Source organism: Rhinoderma darwinii, unplaced genomic scaffold (assembly GCF_050947455.1).
Source record: "Rhinoderma darwinii isolate aRhiDar2 unplaced genomic scaffold, aRhiDar2.hap1 Scaffold_443, whole genome shotgun sequence".
Lineage (NCBI taxonomy): Eukaryota > Metazoa > Chordata > Amphibia > Anura > Rhinodermatidae > Rhinoderma > Rhinoderma darwinii.
The window spans coordinates 67551-93989 of NW_027463888.1; the positions used below are offsets into that span (position 1 = coordinate 67551).

At 40.7% G+C, this 26439-nt stretch overlaps 42 non-coding genes across 42 annotated transcripts; all 42 read right to left on the minus strand.

Moving 5' to 3' along the window:
* Positions 1 to 72: 72 nt before the first annotated feature.
* Positions 73 to 145, minus strand: TRNAF-GAA (transfer RNA phenylalanine (anticodon GAA)). Its single transcript has one exon. It is a non-coding gene; the product is annotated as a tRNA-Phe (tRNA).
* A 348-nt stretch (positions 146 to 493) lies between these two features.
* TRNAF-GAA (transfer RNA phenylalanine (anticodon GAA)) lies at positions 494 to 566 on the minus strand. The gene has a single exon. It is a non-coding gene; the product is annotated as a tRNA-Phe (tRNA).
* Positions 567 to 905: 339 nt separating this feature from the next.
* On the minus strand, positions 906 to 978 carry TRNAF-AAA (transfer RNA phenylalanine (anticodon AAA)). Its single transcript has one exon. It is a non-coding gene; the product is annotated as a tRNA-Phe (tRNA).
* A 347-nt stretch (positions 979 to 1325) lies between these two features.
* On the minus strand, positions 1326 to 1398 carry TRNAF-GAA (transfer RNA phenylalanine (anticodon GAA)). Its single transcript has one exon. It is a non-coding gene; the product is annotated as a tRNA-Phe (tRNA).
* A 347-nt stretch (positions 1399 to 1745) lies between these two features.
* TRNAF-GAA (transfer RNA phenylalanine (anticodon GAA)) lies at positions 1746 to 1818 on the minus strand. The gene has a single exon. It is a non-coding gene; the product is annotated as a tRNA-Phe (tRNA).
* Positions 1819 to 2166: 348 nt separating this feature from the next.
* Positions 2167 to 2239, minus strand: TRNAF-GAA (transfer RNA phenylalanine (anticodon GAA)). The gene has a single exon. It is a non-coding gene; the product is annotated as a tRNA-Phe (tRNA).
* A 347-nt stretch (positions 2240 to 2586) lies between these two features.
* TRNAF-GAA (transfer RNA phenylalanine (anticodon GAA)) lies at positions 2587 to 2659 on the minus strand. Its single transcript has one exon. It is a non-coding gene; the product is annotated as a tRNA-Phe (tRNA).
* Positions 2660 to 3007: 348 nt separating this feature from the next.
* TRNAF-GAA (transfer RNA phenylalanine (anticodon GAA)) lies at positions 3008 to 3080 on the minus strand. Its single transcript has one exon. It is a non-coding gene; the product is annotated as a tRNA-Phe (tRNA).
* Positions 3081 to 3428: 348 nt separating this feature from the next.
* On the minus strand, positions 3429 to 3501 carry TRNAF-GAA (transfer RNA phenylalanine (anticodon GAA)). The gene has a single exon. It is a non-coding gene; the product is annotated as a tRNA-Phe (tRNA).
* Positions 3502 to 3848: 347 nt separating this feature from the next.
* Positions 3849 to 3921, minus strand: TRNAF-GAA (transfer RNA phenylalanine (anticodon GAA)). The gene has a single exon. It is a non-coding gene; the product is annotated as a tRNA-Phe (tRNA).
* Positions 3922 to 4269: 348 nt separating this feature from the next.
* TRNAF-GAA (transfer RNA phenylalanine (anticodon GAA)) lies at positions 4270 to 4342 on the minus strand. Its single transcript has one exon. It is a non-coding gene; the product is annotated as a tRNA-Phe (tRNA).
* Positions 4343 to 4689: 347 nt separating this feature from the next.
* TRNAF-GAA (transfer RNA phenylalanine (anticodon GAA)) lies at positions 4690 to 4762 on the minus strand. Its single transcript has one exon. It is a non-coding gene; the product is annotated as a tRNA-Phe (tRNA).
* A 347-nt stretch (positions 4763 to 5109) lies between these two features.
* Positions 5110 to 5182, minus strand: TRNAF-GAA (transfer RNA phenylalanine (anticodon GAA)). Its single transcript has one exon. It is a non-coding gene; the product is annotated as a tRNA-Phe (tRNA).
* Positions 5183 to 5530: 348 nt separating this feature from the next.
* Positions 5531 to 5603, minus strand: TRNAI-GAU (transfer RNA isoleucine (anticodon GAU)). The gene has a single exon. It is a non-coding gene; the product is annotated as a tRNA-Ile (tRNA).
* Positions 5604 to 5907: 304 nt separating this feature from the next.
* TRNAF-GAA (transfer RNA phenylalanine (anticodon GAA)) lies at positions 5908 to 5980 on the minus strand. Its single transcript has one exon. It is a non-coding gene; the product is annotated as a tRNA-Phe (tRNA).
* Positions 5981 to 6328: 348 nt separating this feature from the next.
* Positions 6329 to 6401, minus strand: TRNAF-GAA (transfer RNA phenylalanine (anticodon GAA)). The gene has a single exon. It is a non-coding gene; the product is annotated as a tRNA-Phe (tRNA).
* A 347-nt stretch (positions 6402 to 6748) lies between these two features.
* TRNAF-GAA (transfer RNA phenylalanine (anticodon GAA)) lies at positions 6749 to 6821 on the minus strand. Its single transcript has one exon. It is a non-coding gene; the product is annotated as a tRNA-Phe (tRNA).
* A 347-nt stretch (positions 6822 to 7168) lies between these two features.
* TRNAF-GAA (transfer RNA phenylalanine (anticodon GAA)) lies at positions 7169 to 7241 on the minus strand. The gene has a single exon. It is a non-coding gene; the product is annotated as a tRNA-Phe (tRNA).
* A 614-nt stretch (positions 7242 to 7855) lies between these two features.
* On the minus strand, positions 7856 to 7928 carry TRNAF-GAA (transfer RNA phenylalanine (anticodon GAA)). The gene has a single exon. It is a non-coding gene; the product is annotated as a tRNA-Phe (tRNA).
* An 882-nt stretch (positions 7929 to 8810) lies between these two features.
* TRNAF-GAA (transfer RNA phenylalanine (anticodon GAA)) lies at positions 8811 to 8883 on the minus strand. The gene has a single exon. It is a non-coding gene; the product is annotated as a tRNA-Phe (tRNA).
* A 347-nt stretch (positions 8884 to 9230) lies between these two features.
* TRNAF-GAA (transfer RNA phenylalanine (anticodon GAA)) lies at positions 9231 to 9303 on the minus strand. Its single transcript has one exon. It is a non-coding gene; the product is annotated as a tRNA-Phe (tRNA).
* A 348-nt stretch (positions 9304 to 9651) lies between these two features.
* Positions 9652 to 9724, minus strand: TRNAF-GAA (transfer RNA phenylalanine (anticodon GAA)). Its single transcript has one exon. It is a non-coding gene; the product is annotated as a tRNA-Phe (tRNA).
* Positions 9725 to 10606: 882 nt separating this feature from the next.
* Positions 10607 to 10679, minus strand: TRNAF-GAA (transfer RNA phenylalanine (anticodon GAA)). Its single transcript has one exon. It is a non-coding gene; the product is annotated as a tRNA-Phe (tRNA).
* A 613-nt stretch (positions 10680 to 11292) lies between these two features.
* On the minus strand, positions 11293 to 11365 carry TRNAF-GAA (transfer RNA phenylalanine (anticodon GAA)). Its single transcript has one exon. It is a non-coding gene; the product is annotated as a tRNA-Phe (tRNA).
* A 613-nt stretch (positions 11366 to 11978) lies between these two features.
* Positions 11979 to 12051, minus strand: TRNAF-GAA (transfer RNA phenylalanine (anticodon GAA)). The gene has a single exon. It is a non-coding gene; the product is annotated as a tRNA-Phe (tRNA).
* A 567-nt stretch (positions 12052 to 12618) lies between these two features.
* On the minus strand, positions 12619 to 12691 carry TRNAF-GAA (transfer RNA phenylalanine (anticodon GAA)). The gene has a single exon. It is a non-coding gene; the product is annotated as a tRNA-Phe (tRNA).
* An 882-nt stretch (positions 12692 to 13573) lies between these two features.
* On the minus strand, positions 13574 to 13646 carry TRNAF-GAA (transfer RNA phenylalanine (anticodon GAA)). Its single transcript has one exon. It is a non-coding gene; the product is annotated as a tRNA-Phe (tRNA).
* A 614-nt stretch (positions 13647 to 14260) lies between these two features.
* TRNAF-GAA (transfer RNA phenylalanine (anticodon GAA)) lies at positions 14261 to 14333 on the minus strand. Its single transcript has one exon. It is a non-coding gene; the product is annotated as a tRNA-Phe (tRNA).
* A 567-nt stretch (positions 14334 to 14900) lies between these two features.
* Positions 14901 to 14973, minus strand: TRNAF-GAA (transfer RNA phenylalanine (anticodon GAA)). Its single transcript has one exon. It is a non-coding gene; the product is annotated as a tRNA-Phe (tRNA).
* A 615-nt stretch (positions 14974 to 15588) lies between these two features.
* TRNAF-GAA (transfer RNA phenylalanine (anticodon GAA)) lies at positions 15589 to 15661 on the minus strand. The gene has a single exon. It is a non-coding gene; the product is annotated as a tRNA-Phe (tRNA).
* A 2135-nt stretch (positions 15662 to 17796) lies between these two features.
* On the minus strand, positions 17797 to 17869 carry TRNAF-GAA (transfer RNA phenylalanine (anticodon GAA)). The gene has a single exon. It is a non-coding gene; the product is annotated as a tRNA-Phe (tRNA).
* Positions 17870 to 18484: 615 nt separating this feature from the next.
* On the minus strand, positions 18485 to 18557 carry TRNAF-GAA (transfer RNA phenylalanine (anticodon GAA)). Its single transcript has one exon. It is a non-coding gene; the product is annotated as a tRNA-Phe (tRNA).
* Positions 18558 to 18904: 347 nt separating this feature from the next.
* Positions 18905 to 18977, minus strand: TRNAF-GAA (transfer RNA phenylalanine (anticodon GAA)). Its single transcript has one exon. It is a non-coding gene; the product is annotated as a tRNA-Phe (tRNA).
* A 347-nt stretch (positions 18978 to 19324) lies between these two features.
* On the minus strand, positions 19325 to 19397 carry TRNAF-GAA (transfer RNA phenylalanine (anticodon GAA)). The gene has a single exon. It is a non-coding gene; the product is annotated as a tRNA-Phe (tRNA).
* Positions 19398 to 20012: 615 nt separating this feature from the next.
* TRNAY-GUA (transfer RNA tyrosine (anticodon GUA)) lies at positions 20013 to 20085 on the minus strand. The gene has a single exon. It is a non-coding gene; the product is annotated as a tRNA-Tyr (tRNA).
* Positions 20086 to 20605: 520 nt separating this feature from the next.
* TRNAF-GAA (transfer RNA phenylalanine (anticodon GAA)) lies at positions 20606 to 20678 on the minus strand. The gene has a single exon. It is a non-coding gene; the product is annotated as a tRNA-Phe (tRNA).
* Positions 20679 to 21292: 614 nt separating this feature from the next.
* On the minus strand, positions 21293 to 21365 carry TRNAF-AAA (transfer RNA phenylalanine (anticodon AAA)). Its single transcript has one exon. It is a non-coding gene; the product is annotated as a tRNA-Phe (tRNA).
* Positions 21366 to 21932: 567 nt separating this feature from the next.
* TRNAF-GAA (transfer RNA phenylalanine (anticodon GAA)) lies at positions 21933 to 22005 on the minus strand. Its single transcript has one exon. It is a non-coding gene; the product is annotated as a tRNA-Phe (tRNA).
* Positions 22006 to 22620: 615 nt separating this feature from the next.
* TRNAF-GAA (transfer RNA phenylalanine (anticodon GAA)) lies at positions 22621 to 22693 on the minus strand. Its single transcript has one exon. It is a non-coding gene; the product is annotated as a tRNA-Phe (tRNA).
* A 2135-nt stretch (positions 22694 to 24828) lies between these two features.
* TRNAF-GAA (transfer RNA phenylalanine (anticodon GAA)) lies at positions 24829 to 24901 on the minus strand. Its single transcript has one exon. It is a non-coding gene; the product is annotated as a tRNA-Phe (tRNA).
* A 615-nt stretch (positions 24902 to 25516) lies between these two features.
* Positions 25517 to 25589, minus strand: TRNAF-GAA (transfer RNA phenylalanine (anticodon GAA)). The gene has a single exon. It is a non-coding gene; the product is annotated as a tRNA-Phe (tRNA).
* Positions 25590 to 25936: 347 nt separating this feature from the next.
* On the minus strand, positions 25937 to 26009 carry TRNAF-GAA (transfer RNA phenylalanine (anticodon GAA)). The gene has a single exon. It is a non-coding gene; the product is annotated as a tRNA-Phe (tRNA).
* Between the last annotated feature and the right edge of the window lie 430 nt (positions 26010 to 26439).

A 26439-nucleotide genomic window follows, 5' to 3' on the forward strand; every position in this document is an offset into this window, starting at 1 on the left:
GAGACACCCCAAAATCCCAAAGAATTTAGATTATTCTGGGACACGATTCATAGTTATTAGAAAAGTAGTACCTGCCAAAACCCGGGATGGAACCAGAGACCTTTAGATCTTCAGTCTAACGCTCTCCCAACTGAGCTATTTCGGCTTATGCACTTTAAGATCTTGATATTTTTTGCGACTCCGGATCTTTACAGGCTGTCCTTTCTCACTTTTGGATGGATAAAGAGTTGTTGCAACATAATGTAAAATCTTAACACTTTAATAAAAAGGGAGCTTTTGTTACAATCAGAAATTGTAGATTAAAATAGTACTTTGACCATTAAAACTTACAGCAAGCAAGGAGAGGAAATGTGCTCAGCGGAACCCGACATTCAGCCCTGGGGAATCCAGTGACTAAACATCCGGGGAGAAGGGAAGCTTTGAGACACCCCAAAATCCCAAAGAATTTAGATTATTCTGGGACACGATTCATAGTTATAAGAAAAGTAGTACCTGCCGAAACCCGGGATCGAACCAGGGACCTTTAGATCTTCAGTCTAACGCTCTCCCAACTGAGCTATTTCGGCTTATGCACTTTAGATCTTGATATTTTTTGCGACTCCGGATCTTTACAGGCTGTCCTTTCTCACTTTTGGATGGATAAAGAGTTGCCGCAACATAATGTAAAATCGTAACACTTTAATAAAAAGGGAGCTTTTGTTACAATCAGAAATTGTAGATTAAAATAGTACTTTGACCATTAAAACTTACAGCAAGCAAGGAGAGGAAATGTGCTCAGCGGAACCCGACATTCAGCCCTGGGGAATCCAGTGACTAAACATCCGGGGAGAAGGGAAGCTTTGAGACACCCCAAAAAATTTAGATTATTCTGGGACACGATTCATAGTTATTAGAAAAGTAGTACCTGCCGAAACCCGGGATCGAACCAGGGACCTTTAGATCTTTAGTCTAACGCTCTCCCAACTGAGCTATTTCGGCTTATGCACTTTAGATCTTGATATTTTTTGCGACTCCGGATCTTTACAGGCTGTCCTTTCTCACTTTTGGATGGATAAAGAGTTGTCGCAACATAATGTAAAATCGTAACACTTTAATAAAAAGGGAGCTTTTGTTACAATCAGAAATTGTAGATTAAAATAGTACTTTGACCATTAAAACTTACAGCAAGCAAGGAGAGGAAATGTGCTCAGCGGAACCCGACATTCAGCCCTGGGGAATCCAGAGACTAAACATCCGGGGAGAAGGGAAGCTTTGAGACACCCCAAAATCCCAAAGAATTTAGATTATTCTGTGACACGATTCATAGTTATAAGAAAAGTAGTACCTGCCGAAACCCGGGATCGAACCAGGGACCTTTAAATCTTCAGTCTAACGCTCTCCCAACTGAGCTATTTCGGCTTATGCACTTTAGATCTTGATATTTTTTGCGACTCCGGATCTTTACAGGCTGTCCTTTCTCACTTTTGGATGGATAAAGAGTTGCCGCAACATAATGTAAAATCGTAACACTTTAATAAAAAGGGAGCTTTTGTTACAATCAGAAATTGTAGATTAAAATAGTACTTTGACCATTAAAACGTACAGCAAGCAAGGAGAGGAAATGTGCTCAGCGGAATCCGACATTCAGCCCTGGGGAATCCAGTGACTAAACATCCGGGGAGAAGGGAAGCTTTGAGACACCCCAAAATCCCAAAGAATTTAGATTATTCTGGGACACGATTCATAGTTATTAGAAAAGTAGTACCTGCCGAAACCCGGGATCGAACCAGGGACCTTTAGATCTTCAGTCTAACGCTCTCCCAACTGAGCTATTTCGGCTTATGCACTTTAAGATCTTGATATTTTTTGCGACTCCGGATCTTTACAGGCTGTCCTTTCTCACTTTTGGATGGATAAAGAGTTGTTGCAACATAATGTAAAATCTTAACACTTTAATAAAAAGGGAGCTTTTGTTACAATCAGAAATTGTAGATTAAAATAGTACTTTGACCATTAAAACTTACAGCAAGCAAGGAGAGGAAATGTGCTCAGCGGAACCCGACATTCAGCCCTGGGGAATCCAGTGACTAAACATCCGGGGAGAAGGGAAGCTTTGAGACACCCCAAAATCCCAAAGAATTTAGATTATTCTGGGACACGATTCATAGTTATAAGAAAAGTAGTACCTGCCGAAACCCGGGATCGAACCAGGGACCTTTAGATCTTCAGTCTAACGCTCTCCCAACTGAGCTATTTCGGCTTATGCACTTTAGATCTTGATATTTTTTGCGACTCCGGATCTTTACAGGCTGTCCTTTCTCACTTTTGGATGGATAAAGAGTTGCCGCAACATAATGTAAAATCGTAACACTTTAATAAAAAGGGAGCTTTTGTTACAATCAGAAATTGTAGATTAAAATAGTACTTTGACCATTAAAACTTACAGCAAGCAAGGAGAGGAAATGTGCTCAGCGGAACCCGACATTCAGCCCTGGGGAATCCAGTGACTAAACATCCGGGGAGAAGGGAAGCTTTGAGACACCCCAAAATCCCAAAGAATTTAGATTATTCTGGGACTCGATTCATAGTTATTAGAAAAGTAGTACCTGCCGAAACCCGGGATCGAACCAGGGACCTTTAGATCTTCAATCTAACGCTCTCCCAACTGAGCTATTTCGGCTTATGCACTTTAAGATCTTGATATTTTTTGCGACTCCGGATCTTTACAGGCTGTCCTTTCTCACTTTTGGATGGATAAAGAGTTGTCGCAACATAATGTAAAATCTTAACACTTTAATAAAAAGGGAGCTTTTGTTACAATCAGAAATTGTAGATTAAAATAGTACTTTGACGATTAAAACTTACAGCAAGCAAGGAGAGGAAATGTGCTCAGCGGAACCCGACATTCAGCCCTGGGGAATCCAGTGACTAAACATCCGGGGAGAAGGGAAGCTTTGAGACACCCCAAAATCCCAAAGAATTTAGATTATTCTGGGACACGATTCATAGTTATTAGAAAAGTAGTACCTGCCGAAACCCGGGATCGAACCAGGGACCTTTAGATCTTCAGTCTAACGCTCTCCCAACTGAGCTATTTCGGCTTATGCACTTTAAGATCTTGATATTTTTTGCGACTCCGGATCTTTACAGGCTGTCCTTTCTCACTTTTGGATGGATAAAGAGTTGTCGCAACATAATGTAAAATCGTAAAACTTTAATAAAAAGGGAGCTTTTGTTACAATCAGAAATTGTAGATTAAAATAGTACTTTGACCATTAAAACTTACAGCAAGCAAGGAGAGGAAATGTGCTCAGCGGAACCCGACATTCAGCCCTGGGGAATCCAGAGACTAAACATCCGGGGAGAAGGGAAGCTTTGAGACACCCCAAAATCCCAAAGAATTTAGATTATTCTGTGACACGATTCATAGTTATAAGAAAAGTAGTACCTGCCGAAACCCGGGATCGAACCAGGGACCTTTAGATCTTCAGTCTAACGCTCTCCCAACTGAGCTATTTCGGCTTATGCACTTTAGATCTTGATATTTTTTGCGACTCCGGATCTTTACAGGCTGTCCTTTCTCACTTTTGGATGGATAAAGAGTTGCCGCAACATAATGTAAAATCGTAACACTTTAATAAAAAGGGAGCTTTTGTTACAATCAGAAATTGTAGATTAAAATAGTACTTTGACCATTAAAACTTACAGCAAGCAAGGAGAGGAAATGTGCTCAGCGGAACCCGACATTCAGCCCTGGGGAATCCAGTGACTAAACATCCGGGGAGAAGGGAAGCTTTGAGACACCCCAAAATCCCAAAGAATTTAGATTATTCTGGGACACGATTCATAGTTATTAGAAAAGTAGTACCTGCCGAAACCCGGGATCGAACCAGGGACCTTTAGATCTTCAGTCTAACGCTCTCCCAACTGAGCTATTTCGGCTTATGCACTTTAAGATCTTGATATTTTTTGCGACTCCGGATCTTTACAGGCTGTCCTTTCTCACTTTTGGATGGATAAAGAGTTGTCGCAACATAATGTAAAATCGTAACACTTTAATAAAAAGGGAGCTTTTGTTACAATCAGAAATTGTAGATTAAAATAGTACTTTGACCATTAAAACTTACAGCAAGCAAGGAGAGGAAATGTGCTCAGCGGAACCCGACATTCAGCCCTGGGGAATCCAGAGACTAAACATCCGGGGAGAAGGGAAGCTTTGAGACACCCCAAAATCCCAAAGAATTTAGATTATTCTGTGACACGATTCATAGTTATAAGAAAAGTAGTACCTGCCGAAACCCGGGATCGAACCAGGGACCTTTAGATCTTCAGTCTAACGCTCTCCCAACTGAGCTATTTCGGCTTATGCACTTTAGATCTTGATATTTTTTGCGACTCCGGATCTTTACAGGCTGTCCTTTCTCACTTTTGGATGGATAAAGAGTTGTCGCAACATAATGTAAAATCGTAACACTTTAATAAAAAGGGAGCTTTTGTTACAATCAGAAATTGTAGATTAAAATAGTACTTTGACCATTAAAACTTACAGCAAGCAAGGAGAGGAAATGTGCTCAGCGGAACCCGACATTCAGCCCTGGGGAATCCAGAGACTAAACATCCGGGGAGAAGGGAAGCTTTGAGACACCCCAAAATCCCAAAGAATTTAGATTATTCTGTGACACGATTCATAGTTATAAGAAAAGTAGTACCTGCCGAAACCCGGGATCGAACCAGGGACCTTTAGATCTTCAGTCTAACGCTCTCCCAACTGAGCTATTTCGGCTTATGCACTTTAGATCTTGATATTTTTTGCGACTCCGGATCTTTACAGGCTGTCCTTTCTCACTTTTGGATGGATAAAGAGTTGTCGCAACATAATGTAAAATCGTAACACTTTAATAAAAAGGGAGCTTTTGTTACAATCAGAAATTGTAGATTAAAATAGTACTTTGACCATTAAAACTTACAGCAAGCAAGGAGAGGAAATGTGCTCAGCGGAACCCGACATTCAGCCCTGGGGAATCCAGAGACTAAACATCCGGGGAGAAGGGAAGCTTTGAGACACCCCAAAATCCCAAAGAATTTAGATTATTCTGTGACACGATTCATAGTTATAAGAAAAGTAGTACCTGCCGAAACCCGGGATCGAACCAGGGACCTTTAGATCTTCAGTCTAACGCTCTCCCAACTGAGCTATTTCGGCTTATGCACTTTAAGATCTTGATATTTTTTGCGACTCCGGATCTTTACAGGCTGTCCTTTCTCACTTTTGGATGGATAAAGAGTTGTCGCAACATAATGTAAAATCGTAACACTTTAATAAAAAGGGAGCTTTTGTTACAATCAGAAATTGTAGATTAAAATAGTACTTTGACCATTAAAACTTACAGCAAGCAAGGAGAGGAAATGTGCTCAGCGGAACCCGACATTCAGCCCTGGGGAATCCAGAGACTAAACATCCGGGGAGAAGGGAAGCTTTGAGACACCCCAAAATCCCAAAGAATTTAGATTATTCTGTGACACGATTCATAGTTATAAGAAAAGTAGTACCTGCCGAAACCCGGGATCGAACCAGGGACCTTTAGATCATCAGTCTAACGCTCTCCCAACTGAGCTATTTCGGCTTATGCACTTTAAGATCTTGACATTTTTTGCGACTCCGGATCTTTACAGGCTGTCCTTTCTCACTTTTGGATGGATAAAGAGTTGTCGCAACATAATGTAAAATCGTAACACTTTAATAAAAAGTGACCATTAAAACTTACAGCAAGCAAGGAGAGGAAATGTGCTCAGCGGAACCCGACATTCAGCCCTGGGGAATCCAGAGACTAAACATCCGGGGAGAAGGGAAGCTTTGAGACACCCCAAAATCCCAAAGAATTTAGATTATTCTGTGACACGATTCATAGTTATAAGAAAAGTAGTACCTGCCGAAACCCGGGATCGAACCAGGGACCTTTAGATCTTCAGTCTAACGCTCTCCCAACTGAGCTATTTCGGCTTATGCACTTTAAGATCTTGATATTTTTTGCGACTCCGGATCTTTACAGGCTGTCCTTTCTCACTTTTGGATGGATAAAGAGTTGTCGCAACATAATGTAAAATCGTAACACTTTAATAAAAAGGGAACTTTTGTTACAATCAGAAATTGTAGATTAAAATAGTACTTTGACCATTAAAACTTACAGCAAGCAAGGAGAGGAAATGTGCTCAGCGGAACCCGACATTCAGCCCTGGGGAATCCAGAGACTAAACATCCGGGGAGAAGGGAAGCTTTGAGACACCCCAAAATCCCAAAGAATTTAGATTATTCTGTGACACGATTCATAGTTATAAGAAAAGTAGTACCTGCCGAAACCCGGGATTGAACCAGGGACCTTTAGATCTTCAGTCTAACGCTTTCCCAACTGAGCTATTTCGGCTTATGCCCTTTAGATCTTGATATTTTTTGCGACTCCGGATCTTTACAGGCTGTCCTTTCTCACTTTTGGATGGATAAAGAGTTGCCGCAACATAATGTAAAATCGTAACACTTTAATAAAAAGGGAGCTTTTGTTACAATCAGAAATTGTAGATTAAAATAGTACTTTGACCATTAAAACTTACAGCAAGCAAGGAGAGGAAATGTGCTCAGCGGAACCCGACATTCAGCCCTGGGGAATCCAGAGACTAAACATCCGGGGAGAAGGGAAGCTTTGAGACACCCCAAAATCCCAAAGAATTTAGATTATTCTGTGACACGATTCATAGTTATAAGAAAAGTAGTACCTGCCGAAACCCGGGATCGAACCAGGGACCTTTAGATCTTCAGTCTAACGCTATCCCAACTGAGCTATTTCGGCTTATGCCCTTTAGATCTTGATATTTTTTGCGACTCCGGATCTTTACAGGCTGTCCTTTCTCACTTTTGGATGGATAAAGAGTTGTCGCAACATAATGTAAAATCTTAACACTTTAATAAAAAGGGAGCTTTTGTTACAATCAGAAATTGTAGATTAAAATAGTACTTTGACCATTAAAACTTACAGCAAGCAAGGAGAGGAAATGTGCTCAGCGGAACCCGACATTCAGCCCTGGGGAATCCAGAGACTAAACATCCGGGGAGAAGGGAAGCTTTGAGACACCCCAAAATCCCAAAGAATTTAGATTATTCTGTGACACGATTCATAGTTATAAGAAAAGTAGTACCTGCCGAAACCCGGGATCGAACCAGGGACCTTTAGATCTTCAGTCTAACGCTCTCCCAACTGAGCTATTTCGGCTTATGCACTTTAGATCTTGATATTTTTTGCGACTCCGGATCTTTACAGGCTGTCCTTTCTCACTTTTGGATGGATAAAGAGTTGTCGCAACATAATGTAAAATCGTAACACTTTAATAAAAAGGGAGCTTTTGTTACAATCAGAAATTGTAGATTAAAATAGTACTTTGACCATTAAAACTTACAGCAAGCAAGGAGAGGAAATGTGCTCAGCGGAACACGACATTCAGCCCTGGGGAATCCAGAGACTAAACATCCGGGGAGAAGGGAAGCTTTGAGACACCCCAAAATTTTTTGCGACTCCGGATATTTACAGGCTGTCCTTTCTCACTTTTGGATGGATAAAGAGTTGTCGCAACATAATGTAAAATCGTAACACTTTAATAAAAAGGGAGCTTTTGTTACAATCAGAAATTGTAGATTAAAATAGTACTTTGACCATTAAAACTTACAGCAAGCAAGGAGAGGAAATGTGCTCAGCGGAACCCGACATTCAGCCCTGGGGAATCCAGTGACTAAACATCCGGGGAGAAGGGAAGCTTTGAGACACCCCAAAATCCCAAAGAATTTAGATTATTCTGGGACACGATTCATAGTTATTAGAAAAGTAGTACCTGCCGAAACCCGGGATCGAACCAGGGACCTTTAGATCTTCAGTCTAACGCTCTCCCAACTGAGCTATTTCGGCTTATGCACATTAAGATCTTGATATTTTTTGCGACTCCGGATCTTTACAGGCTGTCCTTTCTCACTTTTGGATGGATAAAGAGTTGTCGCAACATAATGTAAAATCGTAACACTTTAATAAAAAGGGAGCTTTTGTTACAATCAGAAATTGTAGATTAAAATAGTACTTTGACCATTAAAACTTACAGCAAGCAAGGAGAGGAAATGTGCTCAGCGGAACCCGATATTCAGCCCTGGGGAATCCAGAGACTAAACATCCGGGGAGAAGGGAAGCTTTGAGACACCCCAAAATTTTTTGCGACTCCGGATATTTACAGGCTGTCCTTTCTCACTTTTGGATGGATAAAGAGTTGTCGCAACATAATGTAAAATCGTAACACTTTAATAAAAAGGGAGCTTTTGTTACAATCAGAAATTGTAGATTAAAATAGTACTTTGACCATTAAAACTTACAGCAAGCAAGGAGAGGAAATGTGCTCAGCGGAACCCGACATTCAGCCCTGGGGAATCCAGAGACTAAACATCCGGGGAGAAGGGAAGCTTTGAGACACCCCAAAATTTTTTGCGACTCCGGATATTTACAGGCTGTCCTTTCTCACTTTTGGATGGATAAAGAGTTGCCGCAACATAATGTAAAATCGTAACACTTTAATAAAAAGGGAGCTTTTGTTACAATCAGAAATTGTAGATTAAAATAGTACTTTGACCATTAAAACTTACAGCAAGCAAGGAGAGGAAATGTGCTCAGCGGAACCCGACATTCAGCCCTGGGGAATCCAGTCACTAAACATCCGGGGAGAAGGGAAGCTTTGAGACACCCCAAAATCCCAAAGAATTTAGATTATTCTGGGACACGATTCATAGTTATAAGAAAAGTAGTACCTGCCGAAACCCGGGATCGAACCAGGGACCTTTAGATCTTCAGTCTAACGCTCTCCCAACTGAGCTATTTCGGCTTATGCACTTTAGAATTTGATATTTTTTGCGACTCCGGATTTTTACAGGCTGTCCTTTCTCACTTTTGGATGGATAAAGAGTTGTCGCAACATAATGTAAAATCGTAACACTTTAATAAAAAGGGAGCTTTTGTTACAATCAGAAATTGTAGATTAAAATAGTACTTTGACCATTAAAACTTACAGCAAGCAAGGAGAGGAAATGTGCTCAGCGGAACCCGACATTCAGCCCTGGGGAATCCAGTCACTAAACATCCGGGGAGAAGGGAAGTTTTGAGACACCCCAAAATCCCAAAGAATTTAGATTATTCTGGGACACGATTCATAGTTATAAGAAAAGTAGTACCTGCCGAAACCCGGGATCGAACCAGGGACCTTTAGATCTTCAGTCTAACGCTCTCCCAAATGAGCTATTTCGGCTTATGCACTTTAAGATCTTGATATTTTTTGCGACTCCGGATCTTTACAGGCTGTCCTTTCTCACTTTTGGATGGATAAAGAGTTGTCGCAACATAATGTAAAATCGTAACACTTTAATAAAAAGGGAGCTTTTGTTACAATCAGAAATTGTAGATTAAAATAGTACTTTGACCATTAAAACTTACAGCAAGCAAGGAGAGGAAATGTGCTCAGCCTAACCCGACATTCAGCCCTGGGGAATCCAGTGACTAAACATCCGGGGAGAAGGGAAGCTTTGAGACACCCCAAAATCCCAAAGAATTTAGATTATTCTGGGACACGATTCATAGTTATTAGAAAAGTAGTACCTGCCGAAACCCGGGATCGAACCAGGGACCTTTAGATCTTCAGCCTAACGCTCTCCCAACTGAGCTATTTCGGCTTATGCACTTTAAGATCTTGATATTTTTTGCGACTCCGGATCTTTACAGGCTGTCCTTTCTCACTTTTGGATGGATAAAGAGTTGTCGCAACATAATGTAAAATCGTAACACTTTAATAAAAAGGGAGCTTTTGTTACAATCAGAAATTGTAGATTAAAATAGTACTTTGACCATTAAAACTTACAGCAAGCAAGGAGAGGAAATGTGCTCAGCGGAACCCGATATTCAGCCCTGGGGAATCCAGAGACTAAACATCCGGGGAGAAGGGAAGCTTTGAGACACCCCAAAATTTTTTGCGACTCCGGATATTTACAGGCTGTCCATTCTCACTTTTGGATGGATAAAGAGTTGTCGCAACATAATGTAAAATCGTAACACTTTAATAAAAAGGGAGCTTTTGTTACAATCAGAAATTGTAGATTAAAATAGTACTTTGACCATTAAAACTTACAGCAAGCAAGGAGAGGAAATGTGCTCAGCGGAACCCGACATTCAGCCCTGGGGAATCCAGAGACTAAACATCCGGGGAGAAGGGAAGCTTTGAGACACCCCAAAATTTTTTGCGACTCCGGATATTTACAGGCTGTCCTTTCTCACTTTTGGATGGATAAAGAGTTGCCGCAACATAATGTAAAATCGTAACACTTTAATAAAAAGGGAGCTTTTGTTACAATCAGAAATTGTAGATTAAAATAGTACTTTGACCATTAAAACTTACAGCAAGCAAGGAGAGGAAATGTGCTCAGCGGAACCCGACATTCAGCCCTGGGGAATCCAGTCACTAAACATCCGGGGAGAAGGGAAGCTTTGAGACACCCCAAAATCCCAAAGAATTTAGATTATTCTGGGACACGATTCATAGTTAAAAGAAAAGTAGTACCTGCCGAAACCCGGGATCGAACCAGGGACCTTTAGATCTTCAGTCTAACGCTCTCCCAACTGAGCTATTTCGGCTTATGCACTTTAGATCTTGATATTTTTTGCGACTCCGGATTTTTACAGGCTGTCCTTTCTCACTTTTGGATGGATAAAGAGTTGTCGCAACATAATGTAAAATCGTAACACTTTAATAAAAAGGGAGCTTTTGTTACAATCAGAAATTGTAGATTAAAATAGTACTTTGACCATTAAAACTTACAGCAAGCAAGGAGAGGAAATGTGCTCAGCGGAACCCGACATTCAGCCCTGGGGAATCCAGAGACTAAACATCCGGGGAGAAGGGAAGCTTTGAGACACCCCAAAATTTTTTGCGACTCCGGATATTTACAGGCTGTCCTTTCTCACTTTTGGATGGATAAAGAGTTGCCGCAACATAATGTAAAATCGTAACACTTTAATAAAAAGGGAGCTTTTGTTAAATCAGAAATTGTAGATTAAAATAGTACTTTGACCATTAAAACTTACAGCAAGCAAGGAGAGGAAATGTGCTCAGCGGAACCCGACATTCAGCCCTGGGGAATCCAGTCACTAAACATCCGGGGAGAAGGGAAGTTTTGAGACACCCCAAAATCCCAAAGAATTTAGATTATTCTGGGACACGATTCATAGTTATAAGAAAAGTAGTACCTGCCGAAACCCGGGATCGAACCAGGGACCTTTAGATCTTCAGTCTAACGCTCTCCCAACTGAGCTATTTCGGCTTATGCACTTTAGATCTTGATATTTTTTGCGACTCCGGATCTTTACAGGCTGTCCTTTCTCACTTTTGGATGGATAAAGAGTTGCCGCAACATAATGTAAAATCGTAACACTTTAATAAAAAGGGAGCTTTTGTTACAATCAGAAATTGTAGATTAAAATAGTACTTTGACCATTAAAACGTACAGCAAGCAAGGAGAGGAAATGTGCTCAGCGGAACCCGACATTCAGCCCTGGGGAATCCAGAGACTAAACATCCGGGGAGAAGGGAAGCTTTGAGACACCCCAAAATTTTTTGCGACTCCGGATATTTACAGGCTGTCCTTTCTCACTTTTGGATGGATAAAGAGTTGCCGCAACATAATGTAAAATCGTAACACTTTAATAAAAAGGGAGCTTTTGTTAAATCAGAAATTGTAGATTAAAATAGTACTTTGACCATTAAAACTTACAGCAAGCAAGGAGAGGAAATGTGCTCAGCGGAACCCGACATTCAGCCCTGGGGAATCCAGTCACTAAACATCCGGGGAGAAGGGAAGTTTTGAGACACCCCAAAATCCCAAAGAATTTAGATTATTCTGGGACACGATTCATAGTTATAAGAAAAGTAGTACCTGCCGAAACCCGGGATCGAACCAGGGACCTTTAGATCTTCAGTCTAACGCTCTCCCAACTGAGCTATTTCGGCTTATGCACTTTAAGATCTTGATATTTTTTGCGACTCCGGATCTTTACAGGCTGTCCTTTCTCACTTTTGGATGGATAAAGAGTTGTCGCAACATAATGTAAAATCGTAACACTTTAATAAAAAGGGAGCTTTTGTTACAATCAGAAATTGTAGATTAAAATAGTACTTTGACCATTAAAACTTACAGCAAGCAAGGAGAGGAAATGTGCTCAGCGGAACTCGACATTCAGCCCTGGGGAATTCAGAGACTAAACATCCGGGGAGAAGGGAAGCTTTGAGACACCCCAAAATCCCAAAGAATTTAGATTATTCTGTGACACGATTCATAGTTATAAGAAAAGTAGTACCTGCCGAAACCCGGGATCGAACCAGATTAAAATAGTACTTTGACGATTAAAACTTACAGCAAGCAAGGAGAGGAAATGTGCTCAGCGGAACCCGACATTCAGCCCTGGGGAATCCAGTGACTAAACATCCGGGGAGAAGGGAAGCTTTGAGACACCCCAAAATCCCAAAGAATTTAGATTATTCTGGGACACGATTCATAGTTATTAGAAAAGTAGTACCTGCCGAAACCCGGGATCGAACCAGGGACCTTTAGATCTTCAGTCTAACGATCTCCCAACTGAGATATTTCGGCTTATGCACTTTAAGATCTTGATATTTTTTGCGACTCCGGATATTTACAGGCTGTCCTTTCTCACTTTTGGATGGATAAAGAGTTGTCGCAACATAATGTAAAATCGTAACACTTTAATAAAAAGGGAGCTTTTGTTACAATCAGAAATTGTAGATTAAAATAGTACTTTGACCATTAAAACTTACAGCAAGCAAGGAGAGGAAATGTGCTCAGCGGAACCCGACATTCAGCCCTGGGGAATCCAGAGACTAAACATCCGGGGAGAAGGGAAGCTTTGAGACACCCCAAAATTTTTTGCGACTCCGGATATTTACAGGCTGTCCTTTCTCACTTTTGGATGGATAAAGAGTTGCCGCAACATAATGTAAAATCGTAACACTTTAATAAAAAGGGAGCTTTTGTTACAATCAGAAATTGTAGATTAAAATAGTACTTTGACCATTAAAACTTACAGCAAGCAAGGAGAGGAAATGTGCTCAGCGGAACCCGACATTCAGCCCTGGGGAATCCAGAGACTAAACATCCGGGGAGAAGGGAAGCTTTGAGACACCCCAAAATTTTTTGCGACTCCGGATATTTACAGGCTGTCCTTTCTCACTTTTGGATGGATAAAGAGTTGCCGCAACATAATGTAAAATCGTAACACTTTAATAAAAAGGGAGCTTTTGTTACAATCAGAAATTGTAGATTAAAATAGTACTTTGACCATTAAAACTTACAGCAAGCAAGGAGAGGAAATGTGCTCAGCGGAACCCGACATTCAGCCCTGGGGAATCCAGTCACTAAACATCCGGGGAGAAGGGAAGCTTTGAGACACCCCAAAATCCCAAAGAATTTAGATTATTCTGGGACACGATTCATAGTTATAAGAAAAGTAGTACCTGCCGAAACCCGGGATCGAACCAGGGACCTTTAGATCTTCAGTCTAACGCTCTCCCAACTGAGCTATTTCGGCTTATGCACATTAGATCTTGATATTTTTTGCGACTCCGGATTTTTACAGGCTGTCCTTTCTCACTTTTGGATGGATAAAGAGTTGTCGCAACATAATGTAAAATCGTAACACTTTAATAAAAAGGGAGCTTTTGTTACAATCAGAAATTGTAGATTAAAATAGTACTTTGACCATTAAAACTTACAGCAAGCAAGGAGAGGAAATGTGCTCAGCGGAACCCGACATTCAGCCCTGGGGAATCCAGAGACTAAACATCCGGGGAGAAGGGAAGCTTTGAGACACCCCAAAATTTTTTGCGACTCCGGATATTTACAGGCTGTCCTTTCTCACTTTTGGATGGATAAAGAGTTGCCGCAACATAATGTAAAATCGTAACACTTTAATAAAAAGGGAGCTTTTGTTACAATCAGAAATTGTAGATTAAAATAGTACTTTGACCATTAAAACTTACAGCAAGCAAGGAGAGGAAATGTGCTCAGCGGAACCCGACATTCAGCCCTGGGGAATCCAGTCACTAAACATCCGGGGAGAAGGGAAGTTTTGAGACACCCCAAAATCCCAAAGAATTTAGATTATTCTGGGACACGATTCATAGTTATAAGAAAAGTAGTACCTGCCGAAACCCGGGATCGAACCAGGGACCTTTAGATCTTCAGTCTAACGCTCTCCCAACTGAGCTATTTCGGCTTATGCACTTTAAGATCTTGATATTTTTTGCGACTCCGGATCTTTACAGGCTGTCCTTTCTCACTTTTGGATGGATAAAGAGTTGTCGCAACATAATGTAAAATCGTAACACTTTAATAAAAAGGGAGCTTTTGTTACAATCAGAAATTGTAGATTAAAATAGTACTTTGACCATTAAAACTTACAGCAAGCAAGGAGAGGAAATGTGCTCAGCGGAACCCGACATTCAGCCCTGGGGAATCCAGAGACTAAACATCCGGGGAGAAGGGAAGCTTTGAGACACCCCAAAATCCCAAAGAATTTAGATTATTCTGTGACACGATTCATAGTTATAAGAAAAGTAGTACCTGCCGAAACCCGGGATCGAACCAGATTAAAATAGTACTTTGACGATTAAAACTTACAGCAAGCAAGGAGAGGAAATGTGCTCAGCGGAACCCGACATTCAGCCCTGGGGAATCCAGTCACTAAACATCCGGGGAGAAGGGAAGCTTTGAGACACCCCAAAATCCCAAAGAATTTAGATTATTCTGGGACACGATTCATAGTTATTAGAAAAGTAGTACCTGCCGAAACCCGGGATCGAACCAGGGACATTTAGATCTTCAGTCTAACGCTCTCCCAACTGAGCTATTTCGGCTTATGCACTTTAAGATCTTGATATTTTTTGCGACTCCGGATCTTTACAGGCTGTCCTTTCTCACTTTTGGATGGATAAAGAGTTGTCGCAACATAATGTAAAATCGTAACACTTTAATAAAAAGGGAGCTTTTGTTACAATCAGAAATTGTAGATTAAAATAGTACTTTGACCATTAAAACTTACAGCAAGCAAGGAGAGGAAATGTGCTCAGCGGAACCCGACATTCAGCCCTGGGGAATCCAGAGACTAAACATCCGGGGAGAAGGGAAGCTTTGAGACACCCCAAAATTTTTTGCGACTCCGGATATTTACAGGCTGTCCTTTCTCACTTTTGGATGGATAAAGAGTTGCCGCAACATAATGTAAAATCGTAACACTTTAATAAAAAGGGAGCTTTTGTTACAATCAGAAATTGTAGATTAAAATAGTACTTTGACCATTAAAACTTACAGCAAGCAAGGAGAGGAAATGTGCTCAGCGGAACCCGACATTCAGCCCTGGGGAATCCAGTCACTAAACATCCGGGGAGAAGGGAAGCTTTGAGACACCCCAAAATCCCAAAGAATTTAGATTATTCTGGGACACGATTCATAGTTATAAGAAAAGTAGTACCTGCCGAAACCCGGGATCGAACCAGGGACCTTTAGATCTTCAGTCTAACGCTCTCCCAACTGAGCTATTTCGGCTTATGCACTTTAGATCTTGATATTTTTTGCGACTCCGGATCTTTACAGGCTGTCCTTTCTCACTTTTGTTTTCAAACTGTTTTTATTAAGAATGTCACAGAGTCATATAACAATTCAAGTATTATGCTTTTCACATTCTTGGTTTTACATAAAAAACATAGTACAATCATTCAACTGTTTATGTTAATCGACTTTAACCATAAGGAATGTACTATGAAATCAATTCTTTAATACATAAACTTAACAAGATAAATTAACCATAATTTAAACATTCATGTGGTATATCATGGAGCTTCTTATGGATCACGTGAAACGAGTAACAATCACAGTCTACCTGCCCTAGGAGAAGTCAATGTCCCTCCTGGGATGACTCTCTTTAATACCTTCTCTAAACGGATCTGGGTTTATCCAGATAGGTCATCCATGGTGACCAGGTATGTAGAAAACCCACCCTCGTTTGTCTTTCCCAGTGTAGGAGTTCTTCGAACCTACGTATCTCTTGTACCTTCCTAATCCAATCTTCTATAGTGGGTGACTTGGTGGATTTCCACAATAACGGAATCAACAATTTAGCTGCAGTAAGTAAGTTAGTCGCCAGATCTTGTTTCTTGGGCGTAAATGAATCAGACGATAACCATAGAAGTATCACTTGTGGGGACACAGGAATTGATGTTAAACAAATCGAGTTAATTTCTGAGATAACCGCTTTCCAAAATCCCTGTATCAAGGTACAGTCCCACCATATATGCACTAAAGAACCCTTTTTCAGTGAGCATCTCCAACATGCCTCCGGAACATCTGGATTTATTTTGTGTAACCACACTGGGGTTTTGTACCACCTGGTGATAAATTTGTAAGAATTTTCTCTGATTCTAATGCATTGCGAGAACCCCTGTGAGCGCTTCAGTATAATTCGTTGTTCCTCCACTGAAAAGTTAGTCTGGAGGTCCTGTTCCCACCTAGTGATTAATTCCAGCTTATCCTCTTTTTCTCCCAACAATAGCCTATCATACGATCTAGCTAAAGCACCTTTTTGAGTTGTAGGTTGCTGTAATGCTTTTTCAAGTGGGGACAGATGTAGAGAATTAACAAAACAAGCTGTGTATTTATCACATACTGTCTGAAAATCTTGCCTCTTAATGAAATCAGAAAGAATTAGACCTGTATGTCTAAGTAATAGAGCTGTCCAATCCCGAGACTCCGACTCAAAGAATTGGGACACTGTGATATTATCCATATGTTTCCAAAAGGAGCTTACTGGGATTCTCTTCTTATCTACCAGGTAAGGAAGAAGGCTCATAGGTAGTAGCGGAATGTTTTCCGACAAAAGCGGGTCCCTTCCATTTACCTCCTGCCACACCCTTATAGTGCCCTTCACTAAGGTGCTAGAGCATGTGGAATTTGGTGAGAAGGGCCTCAGGCCCCATAACGAAAGACTGTCTGATAACTCTAGTAGCTCTCGCTCTAGTTCCACATATATATTGGACTGTGTTGTATTCATCAAAGAATGCCATCTATTCAACTGGTTAGCTTTGTAGTACGTGAATACGTCTGGTACCCCTAAGCCCCCAAATCCTTTCTCACTTTTGGATGGATAAAGAGTTGTCGCAACATAATGTAAAATCGTAACACTTTAATAAAAAGGGAGCTTTTGTTACAATCAGAAATTGTAGATTAAAATAGTACTTTGACCATTAAAACTTACAGCAAGCAAGGAGAGGAAATGTGCTCAGCGGAACCCGACATTCAGCCCTGGGGAATCCAGAGACTAAACATCCGGGGAGAAGGGAAGCTTTGAGACACCCCAAAATTTTTTGCGACTCCGGATATTTACAGGCTGTCCTTTCTCACTTTTGGATGGATAAAGAGTTGCCGCAACATAATGTAAAATCGTAACACTTTAATAAAAAGGGAGCTTTTGTTACAATCAGAAATTGTAGATTAAAATAGTACTTTGACCATTAAAACTTACAGCAAGCAAGGAGAGGAAATGTGCTCAGCGGAACCCGACATTCAGCCCTGGGGAATCCAGTCACTAAACATCCGGGGAGAAGGGAAGCTTTGAGACACCCCAAAATCCCAAAGAATTTAGATTATTCTGGGACACGATTCATAGTTATAAGAAAAGTAGTACCTGCCGAAACCCAGGATCGAACCAGGGACCTTTAGATCTTCAGTCTAACGCTCTCCCAACTGAGCTATTTCGGCTAATGCACTTTAGATCTTGATATTTTTTGCGACTCCGGATCTTTACAGGCTGTCCTTTCTCACTTTTGGATGGATAAAGAGTTGTCGCAACATAATGTAAAATCGTAACACTTTAATAAAAAGGGAGCTTTTGTTACAATCAGAAATTGTAGATTAAAATAGTACTTTGACCATTAAAACTTACAGCAAGCAAGGAGAGGAAATGTGCTCAGCGGAACCCGACATTCAGCCCTGGGGAATCCAGAGACTAAACATCCGGGGAGAAGGGAAGCTTTGAGACACCCCAAAATTTTTTGCGACTCCGGATATTTACAGGCTGTCCTTTCTCACTTTTGGATGGATAAAGAGTTGTCGCAACATAATGTAAAATCGTAACACTTTAATAAAAAAGGGAGCTTTTGTTACAATCAGAAATTGTAGATTAAAATAGTACTTTGACCATTAAAACTTACAGCAAGCAAGGAGAGGAAATGTGCTCAGCGGAACCCGACATTCAGCCCTGGGGAATCCAGTCACTAAACATCCGGGGAGAAGGGAAGCTTTGAGACACCCCAAAATCCCAAAGAATTTAGATTATTCTGGGACACGATTCATAGTTATAAGAAAAGTAGTACCTGCCGAAACCCGGGATCGAACCAGGGACCTTTAGATCTTCAGTCTAACGCTCTCCCAACTGAGCTATTTCGGCTTATGCACTTTAGATCTTGATATTTTTTGCGACTCCGGATCTTTACAGGCTGTCCTTTCTCACTTTTGGATGGATAAAGAGTTGTCGCAACATAATGTAAAATCGTAACACTTTAATAAAAAGGGAGCTTTTGTTACAATCAGAAATTGTAGATTAAAATAGTACTTTGACCATTAAAACTTACAGCAAGCAAGGAGAGGAAATGTGCTCAGCGGAACCCGACATTCAGCCCTGGGGAATCCAGAGACTAAACATCCGGGGAGAAGGGAAGCTTTGAGACACCCCAAAATCCCAAAGAATTTAGATTATTCTGTGACACGATTCATAGTTATAAGAAAAGTAGTACCTGCCGAAACCCGGGATCAAACCAGGGACCTTTAGATCTTCAGTCTAACGCTCTCCCAACTGAGCTATTTCGGCTTATGCACTTTAGATCTTGATATTTTTTGCGACTCCGGATCTTTACAGGCTGTCCTTTCTCACTTTTGGATGGATAAAGAGTTGCCGCAACATAATGTAAAATCGTAACACTTTAATAAAAAGGGAGCTTTTGTTACAATCAGAAATTGTAGATTAAAATAGTACTTTGACCATTAAAACTTACAGCAAGCAAGTAGAGGAAATGTGCTCAGCGGAACCCGACATTCAGCCCTGGGGAATCCAGTGACTAAACATCCGGGGAGAAGGGAAGCTTTGAGACACCCCAAAATCCCAAAGAATTTAGATTATTCTGGGACACGATTCATAGTTATAAGAAAAGTAGTACCTGCCGAAACCCGGGATCGAACCAGGGACCTTTAGATCTTCAGTCTAACGCTCTCCCAACTGAGCTATTTCGGCTTATGCACTTTAAGATCTTGATATTTTTTGCGACTCCGGATCTTTACAGGCTGTCCTTTCTCACTTTTGGATGGATAAAGAGTTGTCGCAAAATAATGTAAAATCTTAACACTTTAATAAAAAGGGAGCTTTTGTTACAATCAGAAATTGTAGATTAAAATAGTACTTTGACCATTAAAACTTACAGCAAGCAAGGAGAGGAAATGTGCTCAGCGGAACCCGACATTCAGCCCTGGGGAATCCAGAGACTAAACATCCGGGGAGAAGGGAAGCTTTGAGACACCCCAAAATTTTTTGCGACTCCGGATCTTTACAGGCTGTCCTTTCTCACTTTTGGATGGATAAAGAGTTGTCGCAACATAATGTAAAATCGTAACACTTTAATAAAAAGGGAGCTTTTGTTACAATCAGAAATTGTAGATTAAAATAGTACTTTGACCATTAAAACTTACAGCAAGCAAGGAGAGGAAATGTGCTCAGCGGAACCCGACATTCAGCCCTGGGGAATCCAGAGACTAAACATCCGGGGAGAAGGGAAGCTTTGAGACACCCCAAAATCCCAAAGAATTTAGATTATTCTGTGACACGATTCATAGTTATAAGAAAAGTAGTACCTGCCGAAACCCGGGATCAAACCAGGGACCTTTAGATCTACAGTCTAACGCTCTCCCAACTGAGCTATTTCGGCTTATGCACTTTAGATCTTGATATTTTTTGCGACTCCAGATCTTTACAGGCTGTCCTTTCTCACTTTTGGATGGATAAAGAGTTGCCGCAACATAATGTAAAATCGTAACACTTTAATAAAAAGGGAGCTTTTGTTACAATCAGAAATTGTAGATTAAAATAGTACTTTGACCATTAAAACTTAGACACCCCAAAATTTTTTGCGACTCCGGATATTTACAGGCTGTCCTTTCTCACTTTTGGATGGATAAAGAGTTGCCGCAACATAATGTAAAATCGTAACACTTTAATAAAAAGGGAGCTTTTGTTACAATCAGAAATTGTAGATTAAAATAGTACTTTGACCATTAAAACTTACAGCAAGCAAGGAGAGGAAATGTGCTCAGCGGAACCCGACATTCAGCCCTGGGGAATCCAGTCACTAAACATCCGGGGAGAAGGGAAGCTTTGAGACACCCCAAAATCCCAAAGAATTTAGATTATTCTGGGACACGATTCATAGTTATAAGAAAAGTAGTACCTGCCGAAACCCGGGATCGAACCAGGGACCTTTAGATCTTCAGTCTAACGCTCTCCCAACTGAGCTATTTCGGCTTATGCACTTTAGATCTTGATATTTTTTGCGACTCCGGATTTTTACAGGCTGTCCTTTCTCACTTTTGGATGGATAAAGAGTTGTCGCAACATAATGTAAAATCGTAACACTTTAATAAAAAGGGAGCTTTTGTTACAATCAGAAATTGTAGATTAAAATAGTACTTTGACCATTAAAACTTACAGCAAGCAAGGAGAGGAAATGTGCTCAGCGGAACCCGACATTCAGCCCTGGGGAATCCAGAGACTAAACATCCGGGGAGAAGGGAAGCTTTGAGACACCCCAAAATTTTTTGCGACTCCGGATATTTACAGGCTGTCCTTTCTCACTTTTGGATGGATAAAGAGTTGCCGCAACATAATGTAAAATCGTAACACTTTAATAAAAAGGGAGCTTTTGTTACAATCAGAAATTGTAGATTAAAATAGTACTTTGACCATTAAAACTTACAGCAAGCAAGGAGAGGAAATGTGCTCAGCGGAACCCGACATTCAGCCCTGGGGAATCCAGTCACTAAACATCCGGGGAGAAGGGAAGTTTTGAGACACCCCAAAATCCCAAAGAATTTAGATTATTCTGGGACACGATTCATAGTTATAAGAAAAGTAGTACCTGCCGAAACCCGGGATCGAACCAGGGACCTTTAGATCTTTAGTCTAACGCTCTCCCAACTGAGCTATTTCGGCTTATGCACTTTAAGATCTTGATATTTTTTGCGACTCCGGATCTTTACAGGCTGTCCTTTCTCACTTTTGGATGGATAAAGAGTTGTCGCAACATAATGTAAAATCGTAACACTTTAATAAAAAGGGAGCTTTTGTTACAATCAGAAATTGTAGATTAAAATAGTACTTTGACCATTAAAACTTACAGCAAGCAAGGAGAGGAAATGTGCTCAGCGGAACCCGACATTCAGCCCTGGGGAATCCAGAGACTAAACATCCGGGGAGAAGGGAAGCTTTGAGACACCCCAAAATCCCAAAGAATTTAGATTATTCTGTGACACGATTCATAGTTATAAGAAAAGTAGTACCTGCCGAAACCCGGGATCGAACCAGATTAAAATAGTACTTTGACGATTAAAACTTACAGCAAGCAAGGAGAGGAAATGTGCTCAGCGGAACCCGACATTCAGCCCTGGGGAATCCAGTCACTAAACATCCGGGGAGAAGGGAAGCTTTGAGACACCCCAAAATCCCAAAGAATTTAGATTATTCTGGGACACGATTCATAGTTATTAGAAAAGTAGTACCTGCCGAAACCCGGGATCGAACCAGGGACCTTTAGATCTTCAGTCTAACGCTCTCCCAACTGAGCTATTTCGGCTTATGCACTTTAAGATCTTGATATTTTTTGCGACTCCGGATCTTTACAGGCTGTCCTTTCTCACTTTTGGATGGATAAAGAGTTGTCGCAACATAATGTAAAATCGTAACACTTTAATAAAAAGGGAGCTTTTGTTACAATCAGAAATTGTAGATTAAAATAGTACTTTGACCATTAAAACTTACAGCAAGCAAGGAGAGGAAATGTGCTCAGCGGAACCCGACATTCAGCCCTGGGGAATCCAGAGACTAAACATCCGGGGAGAAGGGAAGCTTTGAGACACCCCAAAATTTTTTGCGACTCCGGATATTTACAGGCTGTCCTTTCTCACTTTTGGATGGATAAAGAGTTGCCGCAACATAATGTAAAATCGTAACACTTTAATAAAAAGGGAGCTTTTGTTACAATCAGAAATTGTAGATTAAAATAGTACTTTGACCATTAAAACTTACAGCAAGCAAGGAGAGGAAATGTGCTCAGCGGAACCCGACATTCAGCCCTGGGGAATCCAGTCACTAAACATCCGGGGAGAAGGGAAGCTTTGAGACACCCCAAAATCCCAAAGAATTTAGATTATTCTGGGACACGATTCATAGTTATAAGAAAAGTAGTACCTGCCGAAACCCGGGATCGAACCAGGGACCTTTAGATCTTCAGTCTAACGCTCTCCCAACTGAGCTATTTCGGCTTATGCACTTTAGATCTTGATATTTTTTGCGACTCCGGATCTTTACAGGCTGTCCTTTCTCACTTTTGTTTTCAAACTGTTTTTATTAAGAATGTCACAGAGTCATATAACAATTCAAGTATTATGCTTTTCACATTCTTGGTTTTACATAAAAAACATAGTACAATCATTCAACTGTTTATGTTAATCGACTTTAACCATAAGGAATGTACTATGAAATCAATTCTTTAATACATAAACTTAACAAGATAAATTAACCATAATTTAAACATTCATGTGGTATATCATGGAGCTTCTTATGGATCACGTGAAACGAGTAACAATCACAGTCTACCTGCCCTAGGAGAAGTCAATGTCCCTCCTGGGATGACTCTCTTTAATACCTTCTCTAAACGGATCTGGGTTTATCCAGATAGGTCATCCATGGTGACCAGGTATGTAGAAAACCCACCCTCGTTTGTCTTTCCCAGTGTAGGAGTTCTTCGAACCTACGTATCTCTTGTACCTTCCTAATCCAATCTTCTATAGTGGGTGACTTGGTGGATTTCCACAATAACGGAATCAACAATTTAGCTGCAGTAAGTAAGTTAGTCGCCAGATCTTGTTTCTTGGGCGTAAATGAATCAGACGATAACCATAGAAGTATCACTTGTGGGGACACAGGAATTGATGTTAAACAAATCGAGTTAATTTCTGAGATAACCGCTTTCCAAAATCCCTGTATCAAGGTACAGTCCCACCATATATGCACTAAAGAACCCTTTTTCAGTGAGCATCTCCAACATGCCTCCGGAATATCTGGATTTATTTTGTGTAACCACACTGGGGTTTTGTACCACCTGGTGATAAATTTGTAAGAATTTTCTCTGATTCTAATGCATTGCGAGAACCCCTGTGAGCGCTTCAGTATAATTCGTTGTTCCTCCACTGAAAAGTTAGTCTGGAGGTCCTGTTCCCACCTAGTGATTAATTCCAGCTTATCCTCTTTTTCTCCCAACAATAGCCTATCATACGATCTAGCTAAAGCACCTTTTTGAGTTGTAGGTTGCTGTAATGCTTTTTCAAGTGGGGACAGATGTAGAGAATTAACAAAACAAGCTGTGTATTTATCACATACTGTCTGAAAATCTTGCCTCTTAATGAAATCAGAAAGAATTAGACCTGTATGTCTAAGTAATAGAGCTGTCCAATCCCGAGACTCCGACTCAAAGAATTGGGACACTGTGATATTATCCATATGTTTCCAAAAGGAGCTTACTGGGATTCTCTTCTTATCTACCAGGTAAGGAAGAAGGCTCATAGGTAGTAGCGGAATGTTTTCCGACAAAAGCGGGTCCCTTCCATTTACCTCCTGCCACACCCTTATAGTGCCCTTCACTAAGGTGCTAGAGCATGTGGAATTTGGTGAGAAGGGCCTCAGGCCCCATAACGAAAGACTGTCTGATAACTCTAGTAGCTCTCGCTCTAGTTCCACATATATATTGGACTGTGTTGTATTCATCAAAGAATGCCATCTATTCAACTGGTTAGCTTTGTAGTACGTGAATACGTCTGGTACCCCTAAGCCCCCAAATCCTTTCTCACTTTTGGATGGATAAAGAGTTGTCGCAACATAATGTAAAATCGTAACACTTTAATAAAAAGGGAGCTTTTGTTACAATCAGAAATTGTAGATTAAAATAGTACTTTGACCATTAAAACTTACAGCAAGCAAGGAGAGGAAATGTGCTCAGCGGAACCCGACATTCAGCCCTGGGGAATCCAGAGACTAAACATCCGGGGAGAAGGGAAGCTTTGAGACACCCCAAAATTTTTTGCGACTCCGGATATTTACAGGCTGTCCTTTCTCACTTTTGGATGGATAAAGAGTTGCCGCAACATAATGTAAAATCGTAACACTTTAATAAAAAGGGAGCTTTTGTTACAATCAGAAATTGTAGATTAAAATAGTACTTTGACCATTAAAACTTACAGCAAGCAAGGAGAGGAAATGTGCTCAGCGGAACCCGACATTCAGCCCTGGGGAATCCAGTCACTAAACATCCGGGGAGAAGGGAAGCTTTGAGACACCCCAAAATCCCAAAGAATTTAGATTATTCTGGGACACGATTCATAGTTATAAGAAAAGTAGTACCTGCCGAAACCCAGGATCGAACCAGGGACCTTTAGATCTTCAGTCTAACGCTCTCCCAACTGAGCTATTTCGGCTAATGCACTTTAGATCTTGATATTTTTTGCGACTCCGGATCTTTACAGGCTGTCCTTTCTCACTTTTGGATGGATAAAGAGTTGTCGCAACATAATGTAAAATCGTAACACTTTAATAAAAAGGGAGCTTTTGTTACAATCAGAAATTGTAGATTAAAATAGTACTTTGACCATTAAAACTTACAGCAAGCAAGGAGAGGAAATGTGCTCAGCGGAACCCGACATTCAGCCCTGGGGAATCCAGAGACTAAACATCCGGGGAGAAGGGAAGCTTTGAGACACCCCAAAATTTTTTGCGACTCCGGATATTTACAGGCTGTCCTTTCTCACTTTTGGATGGATAAAGAGTTGTCGCAACATAATGTCAAATCGTAACACTTTAATAAAAAAGGGAGCTTTTGTTACAATCAGAAATTGTAGATTAAAATAGTACTTTGACCATTAAAACTTACAGCAAGCAAGGAGAGGAAATGTGCTCAGCGGAACCCGACATTCAGCCCTGGGGAATCCAGTCACTAAACATCCGGGGAGAAGGGAAGCTTTGAGACACCCCAAAATCCCAAAGAATTTAGATTATTCTGGGACACGATTCATAGTTATAAGAAAAGTAGTACCTGCCGAAACCCGGGATCGAACCAGGGACCTTTAGATCTTCAGTCTAACGCTCTCCCAACTGAGCTATTTCGGCTTATGCACTTTAGATCTTGATATTTTTTGCGACTCCGGATCTTTACAGGCTGTCCTTTCTCACTTTTGGATGGATAAAGAGTTGTCGCAACATAATGTAAAATCGTAACACTTTAATAAAAAGGGAGCTTTTGTTACAATCAGAAATTGTAGATTAAAATAGTACTTTGACCATTAAAACTTACAGCAAGCAAGGAGAGGAAATGTGCTCAGCGGAACCCGACATTCAGCCCTGGGGAATCCAGAGACTAAACATCCGGGGAGAAGGGAAGCTTTGAGACACCCCAAAATCCCAAAGAATTTAGATTATTCTGTGACACGATTCATAGTTATAAGAAAAGTAGTACCTGCCGAAACCCGGGATCAAACCAGGGACCTTTAGATCTTCAGTCTAACGCTCTCCCAACTGAGCTATTTCGGCTTATGCACTTTAGATCTTGATATTTTTTGCGACTCCGGATCTTTACAGGCTGTCCTTTCTCACTTTTGGATGGATAAAGAGTTGCCGCAACATAATGTAAAATCGTAACACTTTAATAAAAAGGGAGCTTTTGTTACAATCAGAAATTGTAGATTAAAATAGTACTTTGACCATTAAAACTTACAGCAAGCAAGTAGAGGAAATGTGCTCAGCGGAACCCGACATTCAGCCCTGGGGAATCCAGTGACTAAACATCCGGGGAGAAGGGAAGCTTTGAGACACCCCAAAATTTTTTGCGACTCCGGATATTTACAGGCTGTCCTTTCTCACTTTTGGATGGATAAAGAGTTGCCGCAACATAATGTAAAATCGTAACACTTTAATAAAAAGGGAGCTTTTGTTACAATCAGAAATTGTAGATTAAAATAGT